The 27,639-nt window shown below is 36.0% G+C and overlaps 1 long non-coding RNA gene across 1 annotated transcript in view; it reads right to left on the bottom strand.

Moving 5' to 3' along the window:
* Nucleotides 1-40: 40 nt before the first annotated feature.
* Nucleotides 41-27,639, bottom strand: part of LOC307191695 — a 99,324-nt gene continuing 71,725 nt past the window's right edge. Inside the window, exons 2-4 of the long non-coding RNA XR_013829827.1 lie at nucleotides 17,293-17,340; nucleotides 16,538-16,592; nucleotides 41-216 (exon numbers count right to left, since the gene is read on the bottom strand). This is a non-coding gene — a long non-coding RNA (uncharacterized lncRNA). The remainder of the gene's footprint in view (nucleotides 217-16,537; nucleotides 16,593-17,292; nucleotides 17,341-27,639) is intronic.

Below are 27,639 nucleotides of genomic sequence, written 5' to 3'. Positions count from 1 at the left end.
TTTAATAGATTATGATATTTTTAAACATACCTTCTGGGCTTCCCTGGTGGTGCAGTGGTTGAGAGTCCGCCTGCTGATGCAGGGGACACAGGTTCATGCCCCAGTCCGGGAAGATCCCACGTGCCGCGGAGCGCCTGGGCCTGTGAGCCATGGCCGCTGAGCCCACGCGTCTGGAGCCTGTACTCCGCAATGGGAGAGGCCACAGCAGTGAGAGGCCTGCGTACCGCAAAAAAAAAAAAAAAAAAAAAAAAAAGGTGAGGCTCTTCTTAGCTTTGAAGACAATTTGTGTTTTTTTCCTGCTTCCTGGCAGTTCAGCTTAAGTTGAAATTTATACAGCAAACATCTTATGATAATTCCTACCTCTGAAGAAACTCAGTAATGATACTTGCACTGGAGGCTTGATTGTTATTTTAAAACACTCTTACTTTGGAAAAAATTAGATGTTAAACTCAGCATAATTGCTGAAGACACAATATTTATGAAAAATAAAACTTTCAGGAAAGTTTTTGTTTTGGGGGAAAAAGATTATATTATCAACTTGGCATTAAAAATCAAATGTAAGTCAACAAATATTTGAACACCTATTAAATACAGCACAGTTTGTTATGAAAGACACATTAATAAGCAAAAGGGAATCCTCAAGTAGTTTATAATCCAGTACAGACATAATAAAAAGCTGAATATCATAAATACTACAAAAGACATTAAATTATGCAATGAGGGAAGTTTGTGGAAAAAAGGATAATACGGGAAAAATATCAGAAAATGCTTCAATGAGGATATAAATAGGGCTTCACAAGCAGAAATGTCAGAGGAAAAAACTGAGGGTAGATACTCGAAATGAGGAAATAAAAAAGAGACTATAACCAAAAAAAGAGGGGGGGGCTAGTGTTTGAAGAAACTATGAGCAATCCAGATACATTAGAAAATAGTTTAAGCACCTAAATAGGTACTGGGATATGAAGGCTGAAAGTATGATTGGCTCATATTGTCAAAAGGCTGAATATCAAGCTGAATATGCTAGATTTTACTTGATAGGAAATGAAGAAACTGAAACTTTTTGAATAAGTATGTGTATGAATAAGAAAGTTTAATTTAGTAATTGTCTACAGAATGACTTGACACTTTTCCAACTCATTTGTTTATTTATCTGTGGAAGTAAATTTTTAATGGCTGGTTAATTATATCACTACATTTTTATTGCAAATAGTACTCATTTAAGCACTTAAAAATGGAAGGTGTACAAAGATTAAATTAAGACACAGTAAACTGACTAAATATTTGGTTTTTATATAAATAAAGGTCATGACCACACTGTTGACATGTAATACTGCTATAGTATAACAATTAAACTTGTGAGTCTACAACAGAAGTCATCTGTAGTTAAACAGGAAACAAAGTTGAAAAAGACCATGTTAAAACAAAACTACTGGGATTTACAGGTCGGGATTGTAAGTAGCAACAAACAGATTCACTCAGTTCCTGAGTATTTCAAGTTTTACAGTACACATTAAAAATGATTTCTTCCATCAACACTATAAATTCAAACTGTCAGATGTTTATGCATTTTGTAAGTTACACTGATTGAATTGCTTACACGGGAGCGGGGGTCAGAACACCTCCCAATTTGAAGTTTACATCACCCATATGCTAACACAAACACAACTTGTTCCGTTTCCTTCCCTCCTCTCTCCCCACAACAAAGAAGGCAGGATTTTTTGTTCCTTTTAGGAAATTGTTTTAAAGGATTTGTGATGATCAATCTGAACGTCTGAAATTCAGTAATATTTAACTCTTAGACAGCTAAGAGGTTAAAGATGGAAAATAATTTCTCCTAACACTAAGTTAGAAAATCATTTGCATCATACTGTAAACAAGGAAGCAATGTAAAGCAACAAAAACCTGTCCCCAGTACAAAACTGAAAAAATCTAAATTTCAAATCAGCAGAACTGGTCTACTTCCATGTTGACTATATGCCACAATGTAAGTGTGAGCTCCATAAATGCATAGCTAATGTAGGTAGTCTCCCACTGTGGCAAAAGCACAGGATCCAATTCCTGATTGAGCCATCAGTCCTAGATACTGTGTGGCCTGTCCCATGGCTAGGGCAAGTCTGCTCTGGCAGACTGTGGGTTTCTAATATTGCACTGTTAAGAGCTGAGCACACAGGAAAAATGACACTTTTCCAACTCTATTTTTCAAAGGCTTTTATGTAGATTACAGAGTACTGACTCCTAAAATTGAGTTTATCACTTTATCCATACACCTCACACGGCACCACCAATGCACTCATTTACAGAAGTTGGTATACTGTTGGACACAGCAAAAAATGCTTTCTGAATGACTGAAAGAATTATATGTATAGAGATGACTAAACTAGTGTGAAGACTAATTTTCTAATCAAGTAGAAATTAAGGCATGAAATAGGACAGGGCACTGGTAATGAAAACAATGAGTTTTAAGAAAATCGAAGTTGATTCTAAGGTTTTAATTGTGAGAACTTTAAAGAATGGAGAACAAGTCATCAACCTACAAGTGTTAAAGGCAAAGAGTTTAAAAATAGTGGGGGCATTGGTGTTTGGGGACATGTTAAATTTCAACAGCAAATGGAAGACTGAGGTGAAGTTAGGTAGAATAAAGTCATAATCATAGGACAGGATTTCTAGAAACAGGTAATATCTAGAGGTGAGGTTCTGTCAATACTCAACAATATAGAGATGATTAAAACAATGGAAGTATCGAAGTTCAGAAACTATAAAGAGAAATCCAAAGATGTTCACATTTAGAAAGCCTACATTTAAATGAAAAATGGTAAGCAAGGTAAATAGAGAAGTGCGACTGCAGAACAGTTATTTGGACTGATATGAAAAAGATTCAGACGATGTTGCTGCTGCTGAAAATGGAAACAATAATATGACATTTAGCTTCTACTATATGCTAACCACTCTTCCAGTTATTTTTAATGATTTTCAGATTTAATCCCCAGAACACGTGTATGATGTCTATATTATAATTTTTCCTTGTTTTTTGTTTAAATATAGGGAGAGTGTTGCCCAGAAAGTTTAGAGGAAGGGATGACATCAGGATTCAGAAAGATTTTGTTTTGAATTTTTTTTTTTTTATACAGCAGGTTCTTATTAGTTATCTATTGTATACTTATTAGTGTATATATGTAAATCCCAATCTTGCAATTCATACCACCACCACCACACCCTCCCCACCACTTCCCCCCCTTGGTGTCCATACTTCTGTTCTCTACATCTGTGTCTCCATTTCTGCCCTGTAAACTTGTTCATCTCTACCATTTTTCTAGGTTCCACATATACGCGTTAATATATGACATTTGTTTTTCTTTTTCTGACTTACTTCACTGTGTATGACAGTCTCTAGATCTATCCACGTCTCTACAAATGACCCAATTTCATTCCTTTTTATGACTTTTTATGACTGAGTAATATTCCATTGTATATATGTGCCACTTCTTCTTTATTCATTCGTCTGTTGATGGGCATTTAGGTTGCTTCCATGATCTGGCTATTGTAAATAATGCTTCAATAAACATTGGGGTGCATGTGTCTTTTTGAATTATGGTTTTCTCTGGGTATATGCCCATTAGTGGGATTGCTGGGTCATACGGTAGTTCTATTTTTAGTTTTCTAAGGAACCTCCATACTGTTATCCATGGTGGCTGTATCAATTTACATTCCCACCAACAGTGCAAGAGGGTTCCCTTTTCTCCACACCCTCTCCAGCATTTGTTGTTTGTAGATTTTCTGATGATGCCCATTCTAACTGGTGTGAGGTGATACCTCATTGTAGTTTTGATTTTCATTTCTCTAATAATTAGTGATGTTGATCAGCTTTTCAAGTGCTTCTTGGCCATCTGTATGCCTTCTTTGGAGAAATGCCTATTTAGGTCTTCTGTCCATTTTTGGCTTGGGTTTTTTTTTTAATATTGAGCTGCATGAGCTGTTTATATATTTTGGAGATTAATCCTTTATCTGTTGATTTGTTTGCATATATTTTCTCCCATTCTGAGGGTTGTCTTTTCACCCCGTTTGTAGTTTCCTTTGCTTTGCAAAAGCTTTTAAGTTTCATTAGGTCCCATTTGTTTGTTTTTATTTCCATTACTCTAGGAGGTGGATCAAAAAAGACCTTGCTGTGATTTATGACAAAGAGTGTTCTGCCTATGTTTTCCTCTAAGAGTTTTATAGTGTCTGGTCTTACATTTAAGTCTCTAATCCATTTTGAGTTTATTTTTGTGTATGGTGTTAGTAATTTCATTCTTTCATTTCATTCTTTTACATGTAGCTGTCCAGTTTTCCCAGCACCACTTATTGAAGAGACTGTCTTTTCTCCATTGTACATCCTTGCCTGCTTTGTCATAGATTAGTTGACCATAGGTGTGTGGGTTTATCTCTGGGCTTTCTATACTGTTCCATTTACCTATATTTCTTTTTTTGTGCCAGTACCATATTGTCTGATTACTGTAGCTTTGTAGTATAGTCTGAAGTCAGGGAGTCTGATTCTTCCAGCTCCATTTTTTTCCCTCAAGACTTCTTTGGCTATTCGGGGTCTTTTGTGTCTATACAGATTTTAAGATTTTTTATTCTAGTTCTGTAAAAAATGCCAATGGTAATTCGATAGGGATTGCATTGAATCTGTAAATTGCTTTGGGTAGTATAGTCATTTTCACAATATTGATTCTTCCAATCCAAGAACATGGTATATCACTCCATCTGTTGGTATCATCTTTGATTTCTTTCATCAGTGTCTTATAGTTTTCTGAGTACAGGTCTTTTAACCTCCCTAGGTAGGTTTATTCCTAGGTATTTTATTCTTTATGTTGCAATGGTGAATGGGATTGTTTCCTTAATTTCTCTTTTTGATCTTTCATTGTTAGTGTACAGGAATGCAAGAGATTTCTGCGCATTAACTTTGTATCCTGCAACTTTACCAAATTCATTGATTAGCTCTAGTAGTTTTCTGATGGCATCTTTAGGATTCTCTATGTATAGTATCATGTCATCTGCAAATGAGTTTTACCTCTTCTGTTCCAATTTGTATTCCTTTCATTTCTTTGTCTTCTCTGATTGTCATAGCTAGGACTTGCAAAACTATGTTGAATAATAGTGGTGAGAGTGGACATCCTTGTCTTGTTCCTGATCTTAGAGGAAATGCTTTCAGTTTTTCACCATTGAGAATGATGTTGGCTGTGGGTTTGTCGTATATGGCCTTTATTATGTTGAGGTAGGTTCCCTCTATGCCCACTTTCTGGAGAGTTTTTACCATAAATGGGTGTTGAATTTTGTCAAAAGTTTTTTCTGCACCTATTGAGAAGGTCATATGGTTTTTATTCTTCAATTTGTTAATATGGTGTATCACATTGATTGATTTGTATATATTGAAGAATCCTTACATCCCTGAGATGAATCCCAGTTGATTATGGTGTATGATCCTTTTAATGTGTTGTTGGATTCTGTTTGCTAGTATTTTGTTGAGGACTTTTGCATCTAGAGTCGTCACTGATATTGGTCTGTAATTTTCCTTTGTTTGTAGTATCTTTGTCTGGTTTTGGTATCAGGGTGATAGTGGCCTCATAGAATGAGTTTGGGAGTGTTCCTCTTCATTTTTTTGGAAGAGTTTGAGAAAGACGGGTGTTGGCTCTTCTCTAAATGTTTGATAGAATTCACCTGTGAAGCTATCTGGTCCTGGACTTTTGTGTGTTGGAAGATTTTTAATTATAGTTTAAATTTCATTACTTGTGATTGATCTCTTTATGTTTTCTATTTCTTCCTGGTTCAGTCTTGGAAGTTTATACCTTTCTAAGAATTTGTCCGTTTCTTCCAAGTTGTCCATTTTATTGGCATAGAGTTGCTTGTAGTAGTCTCTTAGTATGCTTTGTATTTCTGCAGTGTTCTATGTCACTTCTCCTTTTTCATTTCTAATTTTATTGATTTGAGTCCTCTCCCTCCTTTTCTTGATGAGTCTGGCTAAAGGTTTATCAATTTTGTTTATCTTCTCAAAGAACCAGCTTTAGTTTTATTAATCTTTGCTATTGTTTTCTTTGTTTCTATTTCATTTATTTCTGCTCTGATCTTTATGATTTCTTTCTTCTACTAATTTTGGGTTTTGTTTGTTCTTCTTTCTCTAGTTTCTTTAGGTGTAAGGTTAGATTGAGATTTTTATTTCTTGAGGTAGGCTGGTATTGCTATAAACTTCCCTCTTAGAACTGCTTTTGCTGCATCCCATAGGTTTTCAATCATCACGTTTTCATTGTAATTTGTCTCTAGGTATTTTTTGATTTCCCCTTTAATTTCTTCAGTGATCTCTTGGTTATTTAGTAATGTATTGTTTAGTCTCCATGTGTTTGTGTTTTTTACATTTTTTTCCTCTGTAATTGATTTCTAATCTCATAGAATTGTGGTCGGAAAAGATGCTTGATATGATTTCAGTTTTCTTAACTTTACTGTGGCTTGGTTTGTGACCCAAAATGTGATCTATCCTGGAGAAAAAGTGTAATCTGCTGTTTTTAGATGGAATGTCCTATAAGTATCAATTAAATATACTTTGTCTATGATGTCATTTAAAGCTTGTGTTTCCTTGTTAATTTTCTGTCTGGAGGATCTGTCCATTGGTGTGAGGTGTTAAAGTCCCCCACTATTATTGTGTTACTGTCAATTTCCTCTTTTATAGCTGTTAGCAGTTGCCTTATGTATTGAGGTGCTCCTATGTTGGGTACATATATACTTATAATCGTTATATCTTGTTGAATTGATTGCTTGATCATTATGTAGTGTCCTTCCTTGTTTCTTGTAACGTTCTTTATCTTAAAGTCTACTTTATCTGAGTATGGCTACTCCAGCTTTCTTTTGATTTCCATTTGCAAGAAATAGCTTTTTCCATCCCCTCACTTTAAGCCTGTATGTGTCCCTAGGTCTGAAGTGGGTCTCTTGTAGATAGCATTTAAACGGGTCTTGTTTTTGTATCCATTCAGCGAGCCTGTGTCTTTTGGTTGGAGCATTTAATCCATTCAAGTTTAAGGTAGTTATCGATATGTATGTTCCTATTACCATTTTCTTAATTGTTATGGGTTTATTTTTGTAGGTCCTTTTCTTCTTTTGTGTTTCCCACTTAGAGATGTTCTTTTAGCATTTGTTGTAAAGCTGGTTTGGTTATGCTGAATTCTCTTAGCTTTTGCTTGTCTGTAAAGCATCGAATCTGAATGAGATCCTTGCTGGGTAGAGTAATCTAGGTTGTAGGTTCTTCCCTTTCATCACTTTAAATATATCATGCCACTCCCTTCTGGCTTGTAGAGTTTCTGCTGAGAAATCAGCTGTTAACCTTATGGGAGTTCCCGTGTATGGTTTTTGTCATTTTCCCCTTGTTGCCTTCAATAATTTTTCTTTGTCTTTAATTTTTGTCAGTTTGATTACTATGTGTCTCGGTGTGTTTCTCCTTGGGTTTATCCTGCCTGGAACTCTCTGGGCTTCCTGGACTTGGGTGGCTATTTCCTTTCCCTTGTTAGGAAAGTTTTCGACTATAATCTCTTCAAATATTTTCTCGGGTCCTTTCTCTCTCTCTCCTCCTTCTGGGACCCCTATAACGTGAATGTTGTTGCGTTTAATGTTGTCCCTGAGGTCTCTTGAGATTGTCCTCACTTCTTTTCATTCTTTCTTTAGTCTGTTCCGAAGCAGTGAATTCCACCTTTCTGTTTTCCGGGTCACTTGTCAGTTCTTCTGCCTCAGTTATTCTGCTATTGATTCCTTCTAGTGTATTTTTCACTTCAGTTATTGTATTGTTCATCTCTGTTTCTTTGTTCTTTAACTTTTCCAGGTGTTTGTTCTTTAATTCTTCTAGGTCTTTGTTAAACATTTATTGTATCTTCTTGATCTTTGCCTCCATTCTTTTTCTGAGGCCCTGGTTCATCTTCACTATCATTATTCTGAATTATTTTTCTGGAAGGTTGCCTATCTCCACTTCATTTAGTTGTTTTTCTGGGATTTTATCTTGTTCCTTCATCTGGTACATAGCCTTCTGCCTTTTCATTTTGTCTATCTTTCTGTGAATGTCTCAAAAAAGGTATTTTTGAGCTTTAGTACCCTTGATCTTAACCTTAAGAATATTTCCCTTAATAATAAGAAAATCAAAAAAGGAGAAAAATTCAAGACTGTACACCCCAGAATCCATTTTCAATGGGAGTAGGATAAATCTGCAAACCTGTCCCACAGTATTTGCATATTATGAGGCAGAAAAATAAATGATGAAAGACTGAGCAGAGAGGAAGAAGTCATACGTAACTGCCTTCAAGTTGGAGTGGGAGTGAAGGAACGGGAAGGCTAATGGAAAAGCCAGTATAACCTTTGGAAAGCTTCAGGATCTGACATACTCGATACTGTTTGAGTGTGGGTACAGGTGCAAAAACTGAGAGCCTGGTGGAAAGTTGATTAAAAGTAGGGGTGGGGAAAGTCTATATTTTTCTCCAGGCTTTATACCCAATGTAGGTGCACAATGTGGAATGTATTTTGTGCATTAGGTTCATCTTGGACTACCTGACCTTTTGCCTAAGTAGATCCAGAAAAACAGCAGCCAGATTTATTGCACCCAGGCAGGACAGCTGACTGCTTTACAGTAAATTCAATGCACACAGAGCTTCCAATAAATTTTTAGTACCTCATTTGTAAATATAAATGAGCTGCCAACATTTAAGGATGAATGATTTAGACAAAGCAAGCAAATGGAAAAAAGGAAATGGTGACAATGATGAAAGAAAAAATATATATTAATAATGCCTTCAGAGATACTGGAGAAGTATTAAACAATACTAAAATATCATTTAGAGAAAAAGAAAGGGGTCTTGGAAATGTAAATATAATAGCTATAAAAATAGAAAATTATTTGGAAGAAAAGTCAAGTCTTATCTCTCAGGAAAATAAAAAGAAGACAAGATGATGTTCAATAGGAGGAAACAGATTAGAAAATTAGTAGAGAAATTGAAGTAATCAAAAATCTGGCTATGAGAACTTCAACAAAAGCAGAAAAGTGAAACTAAAGGAAATGAACTTCTGAAACCAATCATTAAAATAAAAATCTCAGAAATAGGTACATGGCTTTTCAGAGAGATAGGGTCCAAAAAATGCTTGGTACAGGGAATGAAAACGACTCTCTTATTAAAACATTTTACCATAAAATTTTAGAACATAGAAAGTAAGAGGAAATTCCTAAATGGGGTGTAAGTCCCCAATTTAATGTTCTTCACTGCCTTAATATTCGGTAAAATCTGGACTGTGTCAATGGCCTGCTCCCCACCCCCCTCTGCTCCTGCAGAGAAGGTTCCCTAGCCAAACAACACTCCTTATCAAAGAGATCGGGCAGAGTTCCTACCTATCCCTGGGGTTCAGTTCCCTGTCAGCCCAGGGGATTTAGACAAGCCAATCACATCCTCCCACAGGTGTGAAGTGCAGCCCAACCCCTTGGTATTACAAAGCCTGCCTCCCCTGGCCCCCTGCCCTTTACCCAAGTGCACCTCCCTGAAGTATCCTCCTCCCCTGGACAGTAAGTACACGTGACTAATAAAACCCTGTTAATATCCTCTGCTCAGTGTCAGGGTCATATGTTCAGACATCCCTGTAGCCATAGAGTGTGAGACCCTCCCTCATTAACGGGGTGAATAGGAGACAAACACTAAAATATTTGAAAGAATAGGCAGGTCCAGTACAAAGGATGGTGAATCAGAATGACAGATTCTCAAATGCAGCAGTAGAAACAAGAAGAATTTTGAATAATGTTTTCAAAATTCTGAGGAAAAATCTATTTACAACTTCAAATGCTCCATCCCTTCAGATTACCTAATAAATATCAGAGAAGAATAAAAGTACTTTTAGACTTTCAAAGTATAGAAAATTTGACTCTCCTGTACCTTTTTCAGGAAGCTATCTAAGGATGATTTCTGTCAAAACAAGGAAATAAACCAAGAGAGAAGAGAACTGTGATCCAGGCAACAGGAGATCTAACACAGCAGAAAGGTGAAAAAAATCCCAGGATCATGGCAAAAAGGAAGTATCCATATGATAGCTGTATAGTAGGCCTAGAGTACATATTTTAGCAGGAGGTCAAATGTCTCCGCTAGGCAGGTATTCAGAAAAATAAAATATGCTTGAAAATGAGATAAAGGCTATGATCATATGAAAAAATGAGGCATTTCACAGAGCTTTTCTGGGGTGACAGTCATAGGCTGAAAGTAAACCAAGTCAAAAGGGGGCAATTTTTAACTCCAGTAAAAAAAAAAAAAAAAAAAGAAGTAGAGGAAGTAAATGTAATCAGATGCATTTTCTTGGCTCAGCAGTGAACAATATTTAAAAAGTCATCATGGAAACACAATGTTTTTAAGCAAAAATTGAGGCATAATTATATTGAGAGAAAAATAGAGGGTAAAATTGAGTCAAAATGATTAAATCTTACGAAAGAAGTTGTCAGGTAAGATTTAAATTGATTAAGCAAGATATAACACTACATTGATATTCTTTTGACCTATGGAGATAATTACCAAATAAAATAGCTAAATTTTAAATGTGTTTGTTTCTGAGGTGTAGGACAGGTCTTAAAGTGTCAAGGAATGATTTCTAAAAAATAATCATTTCAGGGATAGTTTTTTTTTTTTAACCAGTTTTATCTGACAACACATTTATTTCAAATAAATACTAATTTAAAAAAGCAATTTGGCTTATATTTCTGATTATTAAAAATGTGTTCCATAGTCATGCCCCCTAACAAGTCACTTGAGGTTTTCTAATATTTTTCTGTTGAAAATATAAGTGTAATTGCTTGCAGTATGACAATTTTTGCTATATTAATTCTACTTTTTTTTTTTTTTTTGCTTCATGTTAGTGCAGTTCATTCCCCTTCAGCTCACATGGTAAATTAATTGGAATCTTCTTAAGAATCCTTTTGATACTCTCATTAAGATTACCCATTTGAGATCAAATTATGTTAAAAGTAAAATGGTTTCTGAGTTCCAATTTATCTCTAGTTTATGGCAATTGGGAACCTAATTTATCTAATGATGATCATCCTAAACTGCTAGGCCATGGGTGGTAATGGGTACTCAATCATTTCTTAGAATATTGTATTTCTAAAGATTCTAGTTATAAATCAAGATGTAAAAAAATAAGTTGATTCATTAAAAGTCTATAGCAAAGTTAAAAAGCTACTCTTATAAAAAGGTTTTTAAATGTCTGCTAATTCACTTTGAGTCTAACTGATATAATGATGTAATGAAAGATCATTTTGGAATTGAGTTTGAATTTCTACATTTGGAAACTAATTAGGTCCCAGATTGGGCCCTGGGACCTAATTTGCATCCAATCTAATATTCCAATCCATTGTCTTTTGGCTTTTCAAAAATAATCCTATATTAAATATGTTTTTACTTATCTAAAAATCATCTTTATACTTGTAAGAACACATATATTGCTGTTTGGTTCTAAAGTTATGGTCACATGAAGATATACATAAAGGTGCATTTAGTATTGTGCTTAAATCCAATATAAATCTTCAGTTTGGCACCATGGTTAAGGAATGAGGGGGTCTATATATAGCAGAAAACACCAGTGACATACTTGAGGGTAAAGAATATTTCAAAAATGTATCCCTAAACTAACATCTCATTTTATGCACAAGAAATATCACAATGTTCACATCAAGTATCAATAGAAGATAAATACACATCAAACAATTTCCAATTTAAAAACCAGTCAATTAAAAACAAACACACTGAGAAGGGATAGCAAATAGTGCATGCATTTTATCACTATATCAAATTGTTTCAAGAGTCACAGGACTGAATGAAATAATTTCAGTGGTTTCTGTAAACTGTATGGCAATTCTCATCACTTCAAATAAGATATGTAGGCAAATAAACTTACTTTTATAACTGTCTAGTATGTTTTTCTTAAAACATACTCATAAGCCACATAAATCCTCATTTCTCCTTGTGTAGTTTCATCTATACTTAAGGTTTACTAAATTCTAACAAGCTATAGTACAAAATAATTGGCACTCTGCTGTAACAGCTGGAAATAATGTGTACATGGAAGCGAGGTAAAATAAAACTGACAGCTGAAATCTGAAGTTAACACAGGAATCACCATAAAACCTAGCAACTCTAAATCAAGGAAACTGATAGAGGTGATATCCCCTCTATGTTATCACATATATACCTCTGCGATTTGTTAACTAATTGAATAAGGGTATTTGTCATATTCTTGTCTAAGAACATGACAGTGTCCAAATGTAAGGAAGAGTAGAAGAAAGTCTCCCTGATGAAGGAAAAAAACCAAACAAAACCTTTTTAACAAAGCATCCAATGCTATATTTAACCAGATAAAAGAAAGTGAAGGGAGGTCACTATCTGGATAACTTACTGATACATCTTGTTACTGGAAATTGATAGTAACACATGTATCATTCACGCTGCCTCAATTGGTCCTCTGCTTTGTGTGTGTCTGTGTGCGTGCGTGTGTGTGTGTGTGTGTGTCGGGGGGGGGTGTAGGGTGAAGCTTTAGAAAGTTAATTTTGACCTGCACGTGTTTATGACTATGACTAACAGATGATTTGTCTTTTCCTTGAAAAAAAAAAAAACTGAGTTCACTATTTCTAAAACTGTAGAACTAACTCAGTTCTCTGCTAGTGCTCATGCCTGTACTGGCTGTTATCTCACTGCAGGAAGATTCCAGTTTAGCTGCCTGAAGGGCTGAACAGAGTACCTTGGTTTGTCCTACTGATGCATCAATCGCTATCACTCAGAACACAGGGGACAGGAAATTGACAGAAAACACCACAATGGCAAATTGACACATACTTATACTAAACATTTCCCAGTGAAATTAAATATTAATTTTCTATAGATGGGAAATTGTCTACAAAATAAAAATGTCCTGAATTATCATTCCATGATAATATGGAGTTTATTCATAGTTTAAATTGATGTGGCCTGTAGAGTTTCTGTAAAGCAAATATAACAGGAAAGAATAGTATGTAACAGCATGTTACATTTCACAGAGTAGCCTTGTTCATTTCAGCAAAGAGCCTGCAGAAGAAAATTTGTGGAGAGAGAGATGGCAGGACCCTGACAAAAAATGTGTCCACAGACAGGCAAGATTTTGAGCCCAATAACATCCTCGTGCTGATGAGATTAGTTTGCTTTATAATCTACTGCTAGCAAACTAACTTTGACACTCTCAGAGAAGAACACTGGGGAGATGCTGAAAATAAAGAGGAGAGGAAACTTGTATTATTAATGCAGGTGCGAGAGAAAAAGATACCATTTATTGTAAAGAGAACTTATTGTAAAGAGAATCTTACCAGACTTACGTTCTTAAAATGTGTAAAAATAATGATTTTTCTAAAAGTATACAACAGAATCCCATTGTGCAACTACTAAAAATTACAAGCTAAATTACTTTGTTTTGTGTGTTACTAATTTAATAAGCACTTCAGGAGTAAAAATCTGTCTTGATAATGGATTGCACTGAACCAGTAGAGCTAAAGATCTAATGTATCCTTTTTCTTAGTGATTCATGCTATCATCTTGTTGGGGAACTAAACCTGGAAGATTTATCTTATTCCTCAGAAAGGTATACATATTCATACCACAAAGGGAACTTAAATATGCTTAATTGAAATTTCTAATTTCTCAAATGAGATAATTGTAGCCCATATGGTTGATGCTCATGCCCAACAGCATAGAATAAACCATTAATATGAGCCTTCTTACTCTTATGAGCCACTCTGTTCTGCTATATCACACGTTGTCCATGCTTGTGTGAAGCTGAAAAAAGTCTAACTTGATATGTGACCTGGTAATGTTGGATATAAATATTTTAAAATCTTTGGGGAAATCTCATGTTTACTTTTATCTATCTGATGCAGAAACCTTTAAGTTTGTCCAATGCACACAGAAATTGGTTATTTATCAAATATGATATTCCTATTCTCATCCTAGTGATTTTGCTTACATGAAATATTTGGGTGAAGAAGATAAAAAGGCCACCATTTCAAAACAGTACAGAAGGCAATTGTGGTGATAAATAGTTTTTCAAATACATGATGACAGATGCCATTAAAAGGCACAAGCTGTTAAATCTTGAATCTCATATGTGCTTTGTTCTTGATTTCTAAATTTATCCCAGGTTGTTTTCAGAACTTAAAACACAGTCATGGGAGGTTGGTGATTAGAGAAACTATTTGAAGTTTCACAATCAGAACAGCTGGTCCAGAGATGACAGAAGATGATGCTGAGTCTTATGAAGAAAATGCAAAGTAGTAATTGGGGAATGTTTTGGCAAGTAATAAGAGAAACCATCAAGAGACTTATTGCAGGTGTCAAATCACATTTAGGTTATATATGTTTTCCTGACCCAGTGTTTCAATTGGCCCTCTTACATCTAAGTGAAAAAACTGTATGATTATCTGAAAAATATAGAAAGGAATAGAGTTTGATTTCAAAACAGGCATAAAACTAATACATGGAAGGAGTACTGAAAGAACAGGTCACAAGTTCTAGGGCATAAAATCATTCATCTTTCATGTAAACTACTACAATCACTTCCTAACTAGTCTCCCTGAATAAATCTTCCTCCCTTAGACTATTCTTTCTAGAGAATACAGAGTGACTATTTTTTTTATTTTGACTCAGGTCATCTTATTATTCTACTCCAAATTCCCCCATATTTAGAATAAAATTCAAACTCTTTATCTTTGCCTAAATAGCTCTATATGTTTGGCTCCTGACTACTTCTCTATCAATCCCTTGTTTCTCTCCCATGCTTAGAATACAGTGGACACCTCGCTGTTTATCAAATATGCCAATTATCAATCCATCTCAAGATCTTTGCCCTTGATGTGTCCTTCATCTGGAATATTCTTCCCCAGATATTTGCATAACTGGCTCTCAGACTTAATTCAAGTTCATGTTCAAATGTCAGCTTGTTGCCACATTATCTGAAGCAGAATTTCCAGTGACTTTATATCCTTAGCCTACTTTATTTTTCGTCCTATTACATATCATTACTTGTATTCTATTTTTTTTTTTTTTTTTTTTTTTTTTTTTTTTTTTTTTTAGCAGTACACGGGCCTCTCACTGTTGTAGCCTCTCCCGCTGTGGAGCACAGGCTCCGGACGCGCAGGCTCAGCGGCCATGGCTCACGGGCCCAGCCACTCCACGGCATATGGGATCTTCCTGGACCGGGGCACAAACCCGTGTCTCCTGCATCGGCAGGTGGACTCTCAACCACTGCGCCACCAGGGAAGCCCCTTAAGAATTTTTTTTATAGTTCTAGAGAAATGTCACTCTAGAGCCTTTCCAAAACATGCTGTATTTAAAAATGAAAGTAGCTTTTCAAATCCTGAGACTTTCCCAAAATGCTGAATTTAAAAATGAAAGTAGTTCTTCAAATCTCAGCATCTGTCTCCAGATTCTTTTAACTGTAGGTATAGGATGAACAGCGTCCTTGGTCTCCCTTCCATTCTCTGTGCTTCTTGTTCTTTAATTTTACATCCCCAGGGCATGTTTCCTCAAGATCATCTTCAGATTATGCTCCTGTTCTACTCTAACTTACAGTTTGTACTTTCTCCTTCCTCTCAAGAAAGATCACTTGACTGGTGATAGTGATTATGATAATTTTTAATTTGTGGTAATTTGTGTTTTCACTGGGGACTTACTACTTACCAGAAACTTATTACAAACAGTAGTTTAGTTCCTATTCCTAAATTATACAGGGGGAAATTTAAGCTTAGCCAAGTTGAATAACTTTGTCCATGGTCCATACCACCTTTCTTGTCACCACAAATCCCAACCCATGAAAGACCAATTGCCATGGGTGATAAGACAGAAGAATGCTGTGTTCAGTTCCACAGATTCTTAGAGGCAAAACTCTCACTTGACTCCCTAAAGTGCTGCATCGTTGACTATGGTGTTTCATAAGGTTCTCTGTTTCTGCTTGGGGAATAAGGGACCTCCCTTGGTTTTCAGTCCCAGATGGCCACAGTAAGTTGTCTCTAGTTCACAGCAAAGGAACCAATCCCATACACAGGCCCCGCAAATAAGATGAGCTCCACGTATCAGTCTCCATTAGGCCTGATGAGCTAGTTTTTGGGAAAATGTAAGTTATAAGGTACATAAATATTTTCTCTGAAATACAATAACTGTGTTTTGCATGCTATGCAAATTAAGCTCATATATGCATATATATGCTATGTAAATATAGACTGATAGGTATATACAAGCATAGATATAGATATAGAAATAAGACACAGTACAAAGCAGTGGTTCAGAGCCTGGCTTCTGAATCAGACTGCCTGGATTTGAATCTCAGCTCTGTGAACACTTTCTTCATGTATAAATTGATTTGATATCTGAAGTGCAGTCTAAAGGCAGAAATAATCACAACACTACAAACAAAACAAAAAGGAAGAAAGAAAAAGAAATAACCTTTGAAGCCTAATAACTTAGATTCAAATCAGAGCCCCGCTACTTACCGGATATATGATCTTGGCTGACTTATTTCACTTCTTTCTTCCTCACTTTCCTAATCTATAAAATGAGAATAAAATTCCAGTCACCTCATACAGTTCTGAGGAATAAAGAAGAGTGTAACTTAGACTCTCATCTGGTACATTACAAAAACTGTAAAAATGTTAGCTATTATCACCATTCAGTCTATTCAGAAACCAGGGAACAGAAAGGGCTACTATTCATTAAGGGCTTCTCAGGGTTAGCATATGGTTTGCAAAAAATATGGATTGCAACCTCCACTAGAAATGCTTTCTCTCTACTTGAATATGAAAGAACATACAAGGGCTTAACGTTCTTTGACAATTATCGTTCTTTAAAATTCCAGTAGTGAATGATACAGCTGCTCATAAAACAAAAAGACAAAAAATAAAACATATGCAATTTAATTATATTAAATCACATTCTGTAGCTTAAGAATGTAGCTTAGTCATTGGGAAAATGTTTGGGGTTGTTTCATTTGCTATTAGCTCTCACTTTATGTTCGTTACCATTCCTGAGGTCTTCCCATTTTAGTTTTCTAGGATTGAAAGGCTTATTTTATAAATTATTCATGTGTGTTGTCATATTTGACTTTCCTACATCCTTAAACTTCACTGTCAAATTTTTATACTGTTGGGGGTGTCTGTATGGTTTCTTTAGTGTATCTTTAAACCTGTATTTGTAAAACATAACTTGGGCTTGATGATCATTAGGGCAGCTTGTGTAATATGCAACTTACTTTTCCACCGAAGAACTGTCAACAGCTGCCGGCTTTTCTCTGATGCACCTGAAAACAAAAGAATAAGTATCAGTAGAAACAAGTTACATAAGTGACAAACTAAGGCACTGTTTCTGTGTAGTAGTAGAGCCAAACCCTAAAGGCAGATGAAGATTTATGTCCAATTCCTATACCAGTTAGGCTGGCTTTGAAGATCATGGTTAACTCAGTATCCTCAGTATCAGTGGAAAATCATAGTCTACTCCCTTAAATGTGACACCCTTTGGAAGAGTAATTTGGGTTCCACTTGATAAGTTACTGTCAGAAATAAAGGTTATCTGATAAGAATGTGATTATCAGAAATGACCTATGAGTTTATCTTGTTTTTGATAAATGATCACAGGACCCCATGGGGCCCCAATCAACTACCACTGATAAGAATTAATATGTAAATAGCTCATACAGCTCAACATCAAAAATATAAACAACCTGATTTAGAAATGGACATTTTTCCATAGAGGAAATGCAGATGGCCAACTGGCCCATGAAAAGATGCTCAACATTCTTAATAATCAGGAAAACGCAAATCAAAACCACAATGAGGTATCACTTCACACCTATTAGAATGGCTATCATCAAAGAGAACACAAATAACAAATGCTGGTGAGGATGGGGGAAAGAAAGGAACCTTTGTACAATGTTCCACAGCCACTGTGGAAAACAGTATGAAAGTTTCTCAAAAAACTAAAAACAGAACTACCATATGACCCAGCAATGCCACTCTTGGGTACGTATCCAAAAAAACCCAAAACACTGATTTGAAAAGATACATGCACCTCAATGTTCACAGCAGCATTATTTACAATTGCCAAGATATGGAAGTAACCTAAGTATCCATCAACAGGTGACTAGCTAAAGAAGATGTGGAATATATATACAACAGAATACTACTTAGCCATAAAAAATGAAGTTTTTTACTTGCAGCAACACGGATGGACTTAGAGAGCATTACGCTAAGTGAAACAAGTCAGAGGAAAACAAATATTGTATGGTATCCGTTATATGTGGAACCTAAAAACTACAACAAACTAGGGAATATAACAAAAAAGAAGCAGACTCACAGATATAGAGAACAAACTAGTGGTTATCAGTGGGGAGAGGGAAGGGGGAAGAGGCAATATAGGGGTAAGGAATTAAGAGGTACAAACTATTACATATTAAAAGAAAAGTGCAAAGACATCCTGTACAACACAGGGAATATTGCCAATATTTTACAATAACAATAAATGGAACAGAACCTTTACAAATTGTCAATTACTATATTGTACACCTATAATTTATATAATATTGTCCACGAACTATACTTCAAAAAAGAAAAGAATTCATAGTAAACTCTAATGCCTCTTTTGATCATTTCACCTAAAGTAATGAATTCAGGATAATTTTTTTTTAATTTATATATTCACAGTATGAAAATTATAAAAGTGTAATATCACTTTATGAAGAAATGGCATGTCTAAATAACAAAAATTGCTAAAATAACCAGCTGAGCTTCCCCGTGCAGCTGTAACCAGAGTAGTCATCCATCCACCAGCTCTAGTTTGTCTAAGGGGAGGCTAGATGCTCAGGAGAATTCCTGTAATTAAGAAATCTAGGAAGAAGAACCAAGATGGCAGAGTAGAAGGAGGTGCTCTCACTCCCTCTTGTGAGAACACCAGAATCACAACTAGCTGCTGGACAATAATTGACAGGAAGACACTGGAACTCACCAAAAAAATACCCCACATCCAAAGACGAAGGAGAAGCCACAATGAGACAGTAGGAGGGGTGCAATCACAGCAAAATCAAATCCCATAACTGCTGGGTGGGTGACTCACAGACTGGAGAACACTTACACCACAGAAGTCCACCCACTGGAGTGAAGGTTCTGAGCCCCATGTCAGGCTTCCCAACCTGGGGGTCTGGCAAAGGGAGGAGGAATTCCTAGAGAATCAGACTTTGAAGCCTAGTGGGAATTGATTGCAGGACTTCGAGAGAACTGGGGGCAACAGAGACTACACTCTTGGAGGGCACACACAAAGTAGTGTGCGCATGGGGACCCAGGTGAAGGAGCAGTGACCCCATAGGAGACTGAACCAGACCTACCTGCTAGTGTTGGAGGGTCTCCTGCAGAGGCGAGGGGTGCTGTGGCTCACCAAGGGGACAAGGACATTGGCAGCAGAAGTTCTGGGAAGTACTCCCTTGCATGAGCCCTCCCAGAGTCTGTCATTAGCCCCACCCATGCTTCTCAGACTCTTCCAAAAAATTGCAGAGGAAGTAACACTCCCAAACTCATTCTATGAGGCCACCATCACCCTGAAACCCAAAGCAGACAAAGATACTACAAAAAAGAAAAATTACCAATACCACTGATGAATATAGATGCAAAAATCCTCAACAAAATACTAGCAAACAGAATCCAACAAAACATTAAAAGCGTCATAAACCATGATCAAGTGGGATTTATTCCAGGGATGCAACGATTCTTCAATATATGCAAATCAATCAATGTGATACACCATATTAATAAATTGAAGAATAAAAACTGTATGATCATCCCAATAGATGCAGAAAAAGCTTCTGACAAAATTCAACACCCATTTATGATAAAAACTCTCCAGAAAGTGGGCATAGAGGGAACCTAACTCAACGTAATAAAGGCCATATACTACAAACCCACAGCAAACATCATTCTCAATGGTGAAAAACTGAAAGCATTTACTCTAAGATCAGGAACAAGACAAGGATGTCCACTCTCACCAGTATTATTCAAAATAGTTTTGGAAGTCCTAGCCACAGCAATCAGAGAAGAACAAGAAATAAAATGAATACAAATTGGAAAAGAAGAAATAACACAGTCACTGTTTGCAGATGACATGATACTATACATAGAGAATCCTAAAGATGCCATCAGAAAACTACTAGAGCTAATCAATGAATACGGTAAAGTCGCAGTATACAAAATTAATACACAGAAATCTCTTGCATTCCTATACACTAATGATGAAAAATCTGAAAGAGAAATTAAGGAAACACTCCCATTTACCACTGCAACAAAAAGAATAAAATACCTAGGAATAAACCTACCTAGGGGGACAAAAGACCTGTATGCAGAAAAGTATAAGACACTGATGAAAGAAATTAAAGATGATACCAACAGATGGAGAGATATACCATGTTCTTGGATTGGAAGAATCAATATTGTGAAAGTGACTATACTACCCAAAGCAATCTACAGATTCAATATAATCCCTGTCAAATTACCAATGGCATTTTTTATGGAACTAGAACAAAAAAAATCTTAAAATTTGTATGGAGACACAATTGATCCCAAATAGCCAAAGCAGTCTTGAGTGGAAAAAAATGGAGCGGGAGGAATCAGACTCCCTGACTTCAGACTATACTACAAAGCTACAGTGATCAAGACAATATGGTACTGGCACAAAAACAGAAACAGATCAATGGAACAAGATAGAAAGCCCAGAGATAAACCAACGCACCCATGGTCAACTAATCTATGACAAAGGAGGCAAGGATATACAATGGAGAAAAGACAGTCTCTTCAATAAGTGGTGCTGGGAAAACTGGACAGCTCCATGTAAAAGAATGAAATTAGAACACTCCCTAACACCATACACAAAAATAAACTCAAAATGGATTCGAGATCTCAGTGTAAGACTGGACACTATAAAACTCTAAGAGGAAAACATAGGAAGAGCACTCTTTGACATAAATCACAGCAAGATCTTTTTTGATCCACCTCCTAGAGTAATGGAAATAAAAACAAAAATAAACAAATGGGACCTAATGAAACTTAAAAGCTTTTGCACAGCAAAGGAAACCATAAACAAAACGAAAAGACAACCCTCAGAATGGGAGAAAATTTTGCAAATGCATCAATGAAGAAAGGATTAATCTCCAAAATATATAAACAGCTCATGCAGTCAATATCAGAGAAACAAACAACCCAATCCAAAAATGGGCAGAAGGCCTAAATAGACATTGCTCCAAAGAAGACATACAGATGGCCAAGAGGCACATGAAAATCTGCTCAACATCACTAATTAATAGAGAAATGCAAATTAAAACTACAATGAGGTATCACCTCACGCAAGTTAGAATGGGCATCCTCAGGAAATCTACAAACAACAAATGCTGCCGAGGGTGTGGAGAAAAGAGAACTGTCGTGCACTGTTGGTGGGAATGTAAATTGATACAGCCACCGTGGAGAACAGTATGGAGGTTCCTTAAAAACCTAAAAATAGGGCTTCCCTGGTGGCGCAGTGGTTGGGAGTCTGCCTGCCGATGCAGGGGACACGGGATCATGGCCCGGTCCGGGAGGATCCCACATGCCGCGGAGTGGCTGGGCCTGTGGGCCATGGCTGCTGGGCCTGCATGTCCAGGGCCTGTGCTCCGCAAAGGGAGAGGCCGCGACAGTGAGAGGCTGCGTACCACAAAAACAAAAACAAAACAAAACAAAACCCTAAAAATAAAATTACATATGATCCAGCAATCCCAATACTGGGCATATACCCAGAGAAATCCATAATTCAAAAAGACGCATGCACCCCAATGTTCACTGCAGCACTATTTACAATAGCCAGGTCATGGAAGCAACCTAAATGCCCATCAACAGACAAATGGATAAAGAAGTTGTAGTACATATATACAATGGAATATTACTCAACCATAAAAAGGAATGAAATTGGGTCATTTGTTGAGACGTGGATGGATCTAGAGACTGTCATACAGAGTGAAGTAGGTCAGAAAGAGAAAAACAAATATCGTATATAAACGCATGTATGTGGAACCTAGAAAAATGGTACAGATGAGCCGGTTTGAAGGGCAGACGTTGAGACACAGATGTAGAGAACAAACGTATGGACACCAAGGGGGGAAAGCCGCGGCGGGGTGGGGATGGTGGTGTGATGAATTGGGCGATTGGGATTGACCTGTATGCACTGATGTGTATAAAAGTGATGACTAATAAGAACCTGCTGTATAAAAAAATAAAATTAAATTAAAAAATTAAAAAGAACAACTAATACTAAACTTTCATTGGGTTATTTGTATGGAAGTATGTTAATATAAATGTTTCAGACATTACATGAAATTCCTAAAAATCTTATATGTTCTGGTATAATGTTATAAGTAATAATTCTAGTTATTATTTTTATTTTTTTTGTGGTACGCGGGCCTTTCACTGTTGTGGCCTCTCCTGTTGTGGAGCACAGGCTCTGGATGCGCAGGCTCAGCGGCCATGGCTTACGGGCCCAGCCGCTCCGCGGCATGTGGGATCTTCCCAGACTGGGGCACGAACCCGTGTCCTCTGCATCGGCAGGCGGACTCTCAACCACTGCGCCACCAGGGAAGCCCTAGTTATTATTTTAAAATGTATACCTCAGAAATAACTAAATTTCCTTGTCAATTGCATTATTACGAACTTTCATCAAATCTTTAACCGTGGTCATTTTTAAGTCTTTTGTCATTTACAGACAGTTCTGGGTGTACTCTGATGCTTTTGCAAAAATGTTCCTATAAAAGGGTTTCATCTTCAGTAAATTCATGGAAAAGACTCTGACAAGCACAGGTTTCTGGTAACTGACTATATTGCTGAACTGAATGAATAAGCATTTTCAGGACTGTAATGGAAAACTGATGAATTCATAAAAGTGCTAACAAAAGATCAAGATGAAAAAAACAATTGCATGGCATTGAGTGAACTGATGAGGATGATTATAATTTTTGTGACTTTGAATAAAAAAAAGAATTTCTTAGTAATAAAACACTAAACAAAACAAAACAACAACAAAAATAACAAAAATTCAATAATTTACCCATCATTGAATTTTTAAAATATAGCTTTATGGAAATTTTCACTCCAGGTAAAACTTTTCTAAAATAATTATAATTTGGAATAATTTTGATATCAAACCGTTTATATTTTATCTCTTTCAGAACTAAAAAAGGTAAGAAAACTAGTAGCACATCAATGTATTCTCATGTAAAAAGAATACACAGTAGTTAAAAACTAAAGCAGCAAACATGATAAAAAAGTAAAAGCTCTGCTTTAATTCTCCAATCTCTCAACAACCCATAGGTGACAATCAGGAAAAATTTGATATGAATATGTAAAATATTTGTGTGCGTTTATGTGTGTGTAGACACAAACATAATTGTTTTTAACACATATGGAATAAAATGTACTTTCTTGTACATAATTTTGCAACTTGCGATTTTGCTTCTGTTAAAATCTCTTTTCCTAGAACATTATGTTAGATCTCTTTGCTCTTGCTATTTATATATAATGATTTTGTAATTTTCTTTTATATGAGTGTATCAGTTTATTTAATCATTCCCTCATAAGTGGACATTTATGTTATTAGTAGTATGTGGTCATTATAGCAATGCTGCAGTAAACATTCATATACATGCAAGATATTTGGATTATTTCTGTAGAAATCAACATTTTCGGTAAAATGATATCATTAATATCAATAGTACTGTATATTAACAATCTTACATTTTAAATAATCTGATAGATGAACAATTTTTTGTTTTGATTTTTATTAAAATTTGGTGGTTTTGTTGAGCATCTTTTTTCTGTTTTTTTTTTTTTTTTTTTACAAAATAGAGTTTATTTTTTAAAAAATAAATTGCTTCATCTTTCCTTTGTCTACTAATTTTATATGCTTATTTTAGGAAATCTTTAATCTTTTGCCTTCTATATATGTTGAGAATATCTTCCCTAATTGTTGTTTGTCTATTGACTGTATTTATGATATTTTTAATACAGAAGATCTTCATTTTATGTAGGCAAATCTGCTGGCCTTTTTCCTGATAGCTTCTGATTTTCCTCTTACCATCTTTCCGAACCAAAATCAAGTTAAGTGGCAGGAACTCTGGATGAAATAATTCAACTCAGAGAATATTTTTTATAAAGCAACTGTAAATTAGTGAATGTGATTATAATTATTGTAACATCAGTCTTATATCAAAGGCATATCACACAACCAGGAAGGATATGTAGACTGAAGGTGTGTTGTCACTGCTGATCATACAGTGCCATTTGATGATGTCTATGCAAATCTCATAACAACTCTGCTTTACCATTTAGAATGATGATAAGCATATGTTTTTTATATAAATCTTGCTGTGTTCTTTCTTATTTAAATTGATTCATCTTTAGATTTGCTAATGTTTGCCAGAACTACAAACTACATTAAGAAAATATTGTACTTTTCTCTAAGATACTGATTTAAAAAATATGTAAAAATAATGTTCAGACCTAATTTAATCATGCTCCTGATTAATTATTCATACCCTGTGCCATCACTAAGTCTATCCACTAGAAGGAAAACAAAAATGAATCTGGTAATGGTAAATAAGTATAAGGCCTTTAAGGCCTTTAGTCCATTTGGGCTCTTGCAACAGAAATAGCAAAAACTGGGTGGGTGGCTTATAAACAACGGAAATTTATTTCTCACAGTTCTGGTGGAGGGGGAAGTCCAAGATTAAGGCACCAGCAGATTCAGCATCCACTGAGAGCCCACTTCCTGGTTCACAGACACTGTCTTCTTCCTGTGCCAGAACGGAGGAGGTCTCTTTTATAAGGGCACTGATCCCAGTCACAAGGACTCTACCCTTGTGACCTAATCACTCACCAAAGGTCCCACCTCCAAATACCATCACATGGAAGATTAGGTTTCAACGTTTGATTTTGGGGGGGACATAAATATCCAGCACATAGCAAGTGTTAGTAAAAAATATGTATCCCATCTTTACATTAGTGTGTTGCTAATGTTTACTTGGTGATTACAGAAAAAATATGACCTATATATCCTTTAATAATTTGCAAATGGAGGAAATGGACTCAAATCCAGATTATGTTATTCAAGGTCAGATATTTTATTTTGCTCTGTTTCCCACTGTGAAACTAAATAAGCTAAGTTAAAGGTCCCTTCAAAAATTACTAAAATAATTTGAACCTTGAGTCTACACTGAACGGGACAAAGTTAATCAGGCAGTGAAGGCATTCAAGACTATTGCAATAGAGGACAGAGGCTAGAACTAAGTTCAAACTCAACTCCTGTGTAGTACAGGATAGTAGGCTTTCTCAAGGCTGGAATGAGCTAGTGGAAATTTACTGGAGGATGTGATAGGTCATGACTTGAAAGTTGAAATGACTTCTTGGTCCATGCAGAATGGATGTTGTGTTAGCAAGCATGAAAACCAACATTAATCTCATTGTACATTTCCATCAAATCTCTTAGGTGACCAGGTACATTGCCAATGAGCAGTAACAGTTTTGAAAGAATCTATTTTTCTGAGCAGTAGGTCTCAACAGTGGGCTTAAAATATACAGTAGATCATGTTATTAAGAGATGTGCTGTCATCAAGGCTTTGTTTTTCCATTTACAGAGAACAGGTAGAGTAGATTTAGCATAATTTATAAGGGCCCAAGGATTTTCAGAGTGGTAAATGAGCATCAGCTTTGACTTAAAGTGACCAGCTGCGTTAGCCCCTAACAGGAGAGTCAGCTGTCCTTTGAAGCCAGGCATTGACTTCTCCTCTCTAGCTATGAGAGTCCTAGATGGCATCTTCTTCCAATAGAAGGCTGTTTAGTCTACATTGAAAAACTGTTGCTTAGTGTAGCCACCTTCATTATCTTAGCTAGGTCTTCTGGATAACTTGTTTAAGCTTCTACATCAGCATTTGCTGCTTCACTTTGCACCGTTATGTTATGGAAATGGCTTCTTTCCTTAAATTTCATGACCCAGCCTCTGCTAGCTTCAGACTTTTCTTCTGCAGCTTCCTCACCTTTCTCAGTCTTCACTGAACTGAAGAGAGTTAGGGCTTTGCACTCGATTGGGCTTTGGCTTAAGGGAATGTTGTGGCTGGTTTGATCTTCTATCCAGATCACTAAAACTTTCTCCATATCACAGCAATAAGGCCATTTCACTTTCTTACCATAATTGTGTTCACTGGAGTAGCAAGTTTAATTTCCTCCAAAAACGTTTCCTTTACATTCACAACTTGGCTAACTGGCACAAGAGGCCTACCTTTCAGCCTGTCTGTGCTTTTGATAAACCTTCCTTACTAAGCTTAATCATTTCTAGCTTTTGGTTTTAAGTTAAAGACTTGGGATTCTTTCTTTCACTTGAACACTTAGAGGCCATTGTAGGGTTACTAACTGGCCTAATTTCAATGTTGCTGTGTCTCAGGGAATAGGGAGGCCCAAGGAGAGGGGGAGAGAGGAGAGGGGAAGGCTGGTTGGTGGAGCAGTCAGAACACACACAACTTTCACTGATGAAGTTTGCCACCTTATATGGGTGTGGTTCATGACACCCCAAAACAATTACAATAACAACATCAAAGTTCACTAATCACAGATTACCGTAACAAATATAATAGCAATGAAAAAGTTTGAAATGTTGCAAGAATTACAAAACTGTGACACAGAGAAGTGAAGTGAGCCAATACTGTTGGAAAAATGGTGCTGATAAGCTTTCCCGGATGCAGGTTTACAAACCTTCAATTTGTAAAACAAAAAACACAGTATCTGCAAAGCACAATAAAGTGAAGTACAATAAAATTAGGGAGGTATGCCTGTACTATCACCCTTGATGATTATATTTCAAATAAGTGGTTCTCAATTCCTTGAGAAAAACATTCCTAGGTTGTAAAACTCGCAAGAGGCTTTTAAAAAGTTTTACATCTCAAAAGGGCAGAGGAAGAATTTACAATTACAAGTTTTCTAAAGTAAATGCTCTAAGGGAGGTCAGAGGCCTATAGTTAGTATTAAGAAGCTTATCTAAAGTTTAGTAAAGCTGGGGTGGGGGGGGGGACATTAAGGCCATCTTGATCAATACCAACTGAAAATCTCAAACTAAAAGCAGATCTTCCAAATGATGCCACTTGTAACCTCGGCATGAGACTCAAACCCCTCTGAGTGATGTTCAACTATCACCTACATTCAGAGATACACGTATTGAATTTCAGTAACTAGAAGAGTAGAGATTTTTTGGATTGAGTAAATTAATTTTGTTACAATTCACCTTACACAGAGTGTGAAACTAAACAGTAAAAAACATAATTTATCCTTCTCAATTAAATAATTTATCTTTCTAAAGATAATTTATACTAAATTATGTTTATCCTTTACTAAACTGTAAAAAAAAAGATTTATCCTTCATTGAGGCATTTGGTTTTTAAAACTATGCAAGCGCCATCATTTGTATTTACTTTAAAAAACCAGGTGGCTGTGGTATTGTAGTTTTAATAATCTTACCCTTAAAATTGTTTTTTAACCAAGTAAAATTCTTTGAT

The sequence above is a fragment of the Stenella coeruleoalba genome, assembly GCF_951394435.1.
Source record: "Stenella coeruleoalba genome assembly, chromosome: 9".
Lineage (NCBI taxonomy): Eukaryota > Metazoa > Chordata > Mammalia > Artiodactyla > Delphinidae > Stenella > Stenella coeruleoalba.
This window is presented reverse-complemented; position numbering and strand designations above follow the sequence as displayed.